We start from the raw sequence: 6,000 nt of genomic DNA on the forward strand, positions 1-6,000 counted from the left end.
ACCACTACTATGATAAATTTGACCGCACCCGGAGCGTCAGGGAAAGGTCCCACGACGTCAATTGCCCATTTCTGAAAGGGCCATGCGGTTGTGACGGGGACTAAGTTGTTCTTTGGCCGCAAAGTTTTTGGAGCATGACGTTGACAGTAGATGCATTTGCGCAACTCTTTGACGGCGTCCAGATGCATGCCGGGCCAGTAATACCCGGCATTCATGATTTTGGCCACTACCATGCGTGGTCCGGCATGTATGCCACATATGCCCTCGTGTATCTCTCGGATGAGGTATGTGGCATCCTGCGGGTTGACGCATCGCAGGAGTGGCCCTAAGTATGATTTTCGGTATAAGATACCGTCTCCCATTTGATAGTGGCACGCTTTCTGTTGTAACTTGCGTGCCTCTGACTTGCTTTCGGGAGTCACGCCTGATTGCAGATATGCGATAATAGGTGTCATCCATGATGTTGTACCGTATTGAATGACGTTGACTTGGCGCTGGGGTACCGAAGGATTTTGCAGAATTTCGATGCGTATCTCCTTTGCCAAGTGCTGTAAGCTGGTGGATGCGAGTTTTGATAGTGCATCCGCGGACTTGTTTTCACTTCGATTAATATGTCGTATATTGAACGAAGCGAATTTGGATGTTAGTTGCAGGGCTTGCTCGAGGTAGAGGATCATGATGTCCCCTTTTGCGGCATAGTCGCCGCGTATTTGTCCTGCAACCAACAAAGAGTCGACGTGTGCTTCCAGGTGTTGCACGCCGAGTTTGACTGCTAAACGTAGTCCCGCTAACAGGGCCTCATATTCTGCGTCGTTGTTTGTGCTTTTGAAATCGAGGCGGATTGCATATGTAAGCTCTTGGCCGTCAGGGCTGACGAGTCGCAGACCTGCGCCCGCACCTTCCTCGTTGGAGGCACCATCGGTAAATAGTGCCCATGTTTCTGAGGAAGGTGGCGTTGGTGCAGGATTTTGTGCTTCTTCACATTCTTGGATGCGATTCATCGGTACTTCGGCGGCGAAATCAGCTAAGATTTGGCCTTTAATCGCGGGGCACGGTTTGTAGTGTAGCGTGTGCGCGCCCAGCTCGATTGCCCATTTTGCTAATCTCCCAGAGATGTCGGGTTTGGATAGGATCGGGCCGATCCTGTAATTGGTTAGCACTGTGATGACGTGATTTGCGAAGTAGCGTCGCAACCGTCTTGAAGCGTGCACCAATGCTAGCACCAACTTCTCCATTATTGAGTACCTCGTCTCTGGGTCGTTGAGCATCTTGCTGATGTAATAGATGGGTGTTTGAACCCTCTCCCGCTCCACTATCAATACCGCACCCACCGCGTTGTCCGCGGCGGATAGGTATAATATGAGTGGCTCATCCTTACGTGGTGCGGTTAAAGTTGGGAGTTGTATCAAACACTCCTTCATTTCCCGGAAAGCGTTTTCAGCCTCTGCGGTCCATTGGAATTGTTCTTTCTTTAAACAGTTCCGCAGGGTCTTGATGAAAGGATAAGACTTAGCTGCATGGTTGGCTAAGAATCTGTTGAGTGCCGCTAGCCTGCCGGCTAGTCGTTGCATATCTTTCATCGATAAAGGCGATGGCATGCGCTCGATCGCTTGAACTTTCTCCGGATTTACCTTGAATCCATCTTTAGTCACGATGAAACCAAGGAATTTGCCTTCTTCCATTCCAAACGAGCATTTCCCTGGATTGAGCTTTATGTTAACGCTCCGCAGAGTCTGGAATGTTCTTTCAATGTCTGTGAGCATGGTATCTTCCTCCATGCTCATGACGACTAGATCGTCCATGTAGATTTCGACACTTTTGCTTACTTGGCCGCGGAAAGTGTCGTTCATCAGCTTTTGATAAGTTGCTCCCGCGTTGCGCAACCAAATGGCATTTTTGTATAACAGTAATTCTCGGTGGGGGTGCGGAATGCCGTTTTGTCTTCATCCTTGACTGCCATTTGTACCTGATGGTACCCTTTGTAGCAATCGAGGAAGCACTTCCATCTGAATGGTGCGAGATTGTCGACTTTTTTGTCGATTTCTAGAAGCGCGTAACAATCCTTGGGGCAAGCTTTGTTAAGGTCTTTGTAATCGACGCACATGCGCCAGCCCCCGGACGGTTTTTCTACCATGACTGGGTTGGATAACCAAGTCTGGTATTTAACTTCCCGCAGGATGCCTGCGGAGAGCAGTTCTTCGACCTGCTCTTGCATCGCCTGATTTTTAGCGGACCCAAGGTGGCGTTGGCCTTGGATCACCGGCTTGATACCTGGTAAGGTATTCAAGTGATGCTGCGCTATATCACGTGGGACCCCTGTTATGTCTGCGGGCGTCCACGCGAAAATGTCTTGGTTCCTGAAGAGAAGCTGCTGCAGGTGCGCTTTGATGGTTGGAGACAAGGCGTGGCCCAATGTAACCTTTTGTTCTGGGTATCTCGCGTTGAGAACCCATTTTTCTGGTTGGTCGTTGAGAGTGGGCGTTGCGACCTTGGTCGGACGTACTTCGTCCGACATCATGACGTCCCTGCGGGCATAGATTATCGCGACCCCTGATTCGGTTGGGAACCCGACCGCAGAGTGGGGGACGGATGTAATCATATTAAAATCTCCTTGGGATTCTCTCCCAAGGAGTACGTCATATCTGGAGGTGTGAGGTAAAACCATGAAGTTTACCTCTTCTGTTCTTGTGTGCCTTCCACTGGTAAGGCGCACAGGAAAAGTGATCTGGCCCAGGGGGAAGACAGTTTCCCCTGCGAACCCGGCCAATGGGTAATCTACTGCTTGCAACCGATCTTTGTCCTCCTGGTCGAACTGGTTGAAGCATTGTTCGTAGATTATATCAGAAGTACTGCCCGGGTCGATGAATAGACGCTCGGTGCAGTAATGTGCCAGTTGGCCTGAAATAACGACGGCGCGCCTATCGCGCGGTCCGTCTCGGACTTTTGGAAAGACGACTTGCTCGTCTTTCCAGTCATTGTCCGGCCTTCTCGCCGCTTTGCGCGGCCTACCTTTGCCTCCGTTGATCATGTGAGTGGAAGCCACGTACATGGTTCTCTTTCCGGAGGAGGTACCTTCGCCATGAGGGGTGATGCGCTTGGTGGGTTTTTGCCCACCTAGCAAAAGGTGTTGCAGTTTCCCCTCTTTTAAGGCCCTCTCAATCTCCAGCCGGAGACTGATGCAGTTGTTAGTGGTGTGGCCCGAGTCCTTGTGATACTCACAGTAGAGTGTGAGGTCCTGATTTTTCTTGGACTTCATTGGTTGGGCCGGTCGCAAGAATTGCGGGTCTGCAAGAAGGACCTCGCTTGGCGACATGGTGATCTCGGTCCAGTTGCGGTCCCGATAATCTTTCTTTGGTGCCCGGTTGTCCCGTTGAGGACTGCGTTTCCTCGGGTCAAACGGGTTGGTCCGCGGGACATACGGTTTGGAAATATCGCTATTCCCTACGTGCCGGTTGCGTTTATTGTTACGCTTGGACCCTTGGTTGGAAGTTTCGGCTTGGTGCTCCGCCTTTGCCATATGCGGTTCGAGGGACCGCTGTGTCTGGGCATATGTCTTGACTGCGGCCATGACATCTTCCCATTTTTTAGGCAAGCCTTCTTTGCTGGAGATGGTCATAACCATCTGCTTATCCTTCACGGCCTTGATGAAATGGTTCCGTAACATTTGATCTGCCACGTCGCCTATTTCTAGGCACTCTTTATTGTATCGGACAACGAATGCTTCTAGGGATTCGTTGTCTCTACGCCAGATATTCATGACGTCCAACGAGTCACGCGCGTGACGTCGTTGCTGGCTGAAATGAGCGAGGAACTTTGCATGAAAGTCCTCGAATGAGGCCAGTGATCCCACTGGCAAAGAATCGAACCAAGCCCTGGCCAGACCCGTAAGGGTCTGGGGGAAAAAATTGCACCAAGTGGGTTCGTCCCACTGGCCATTGCACCCTGCGCCTATGAAAATGTTCATGTGGTCGTCCGGGTCGGATGAACCACTGTATTTCCCAACGTTGAATGGGAATTTTGTTGTGGTGACATGGGCGTGGGCTATTTGCGGGGCGAATTTGGAGTTTTCGGCCGCAGCTTTCGGCCTATAGGGCTGGTTCTCAGGGCGTTTTCAGCCCTGAGGTATGTACTGCGGGGGGTGAGTGGGAGGAACATAGTTGCGTCCTCCCGGTCTGCTGCAGGTGTCATGCGAATCCCCACAATATGTACGGTCGTCCGGGTCGGTACGACCATACCCTTCGGTGTATGGCTGTGGGCCCAACCGGCTCTGATTCCAGAGCCATGTCGGGATGCGGACCGTCGTCTGTCCTCAACGTAAGGACCTAGGCGAGTATGCACTGGTCCCCTGGTGTGGGAGCCGTACGCGGAATCATCCTCGTTGATTCTGTGGACCGAACAATAAGATGATCCGCGGTCTTCACGTCTGCTTCTCGAAGCTGGACGTGAATGCGCCCTTCCTTCGTATTGTAAAACACGATCGGCAGGGGTGTGCGGTGCTGGGGTCGGCCCAACTTGTATTTGCACTTCCGCACAAGCGCGGTTGTATGTTGTGGCCAGCAGGGTGGCCTGTTGGTCATACCAGATGTGGGGGTCCATGTTCGGGGGGATCACAGATGCGTATTGTGATAAGTCGTGTCCGAACGTCAGGGATGGACCTCTTTGCGTTGATGTGCCGATATGGCCCGGATTTGGGTCCGGTGGGGCAGTCCCCGCATTTCCTGTGTTGGTGGGGAGTAGATGATCCCCGGTAGTATTGTTTTGGTGATCAGTCATGATTTTGAGAGAGGAAAAAGGATGATCGAAAAAGTGCTAAGAGTAGCGGTGGGCGCCAATGATGAAAAATGGTTAACCGGGCAGGACTAACTCACTGGTCTCGTCAAGAAGGCTTAATCCCTTCCTCTCGAGGATCGCTGGCTGGATCACCGGTGGGTTGATCTCCTGCACAAGGAAACAAACCGTGACTCGTAACAAGGAGGATGGGGTGGGGGGTGCTCCTTGTTACCACTCTCCGGCGTGAGAATCAGTAATTTGCTTGGGAAGCAAAGTAAGATAGTAGTAGTAGTGAGAGAGTTGTGAAGATATGTCACACCCCAACCGATGGCGGAATCATCGGGGCGCGGCACTAGGCGAATCAGATTGCTCAAGAGAATCCATAACAACTATATTGCGATAATATTTATTACATTTGTCATCCCATACTAACAAACAATACAATCACGTAAGTCATCACAGATTTCTTGTCCTCTCGAACAATTCAAATCCGACAACCTAGATTTTAGATGAGTTTCTAGACTTCCTAGCTTGATTTGATGTAAACTTCGGCTAAACCTGCAACATACGTTAAAACTTTGTCAATACAAAAGTATTGGCGAGTATACAGGTTTGATATGTGATAGTGTGATAGATTGAAAGTGCTGCGAATTTCCACATGCATAAACGTAATACACAACATATATACTCACAAAACTGATACTACCAGCTAAGTCCTCGATGCTCGACTCTTGATGGCATAACTAGACCCCGTCGGGCGAAATAGTACTATACTAGTCTTGGGGGGACGTCACGAGTATAAGTCCTAGCATACATGTACTAGCATCACGTATATCTATGCAAACAGTTATTCGCAAGTGATAAATAGTCCAATTAAATCATTCGTTTGATAAGTTTGGTTTTTATGGAACGTATGTTACACCCAAAATTCGATAAAAGGGGTCAAGTATACTCACAGCGCGTATTCGATTAGGTTAGCGGAACCGGTGCCGGAGAATATCCTGATTTCAGATAATTTACGTGAGTGATAGGTTACTATGCGTTAAACGGTATCGATTTGCGTGAAATCGGGCGAAATTGGGTTGAAATCGGACAAAATGGTGAAATTGGGCTGGCCCAGTCGAACAGGCCACTCGATCGAGTGGGCCTGGTCGATCGGTTGGACTTGGTCCTGATCGATCGGACAGCCTGATCGATCGAATGGCTGTTCGATCGACTAGCTGTTCGATC

This window comes from Helianthus annuus, chromosome 16 (genome assembly GCF_002127325.2).
Source record: "Helianthus annuus cultivar XRQ/B chromosome 16, HanXRQr2.0-SUNRISE, whole genome shotgun sequence".
NCBI lineage: Eukaryota > Viridiplantae > Streptophyta > Magnoliopsida > Asterales > Asteraceae > Helianthus > Helianthus annuus.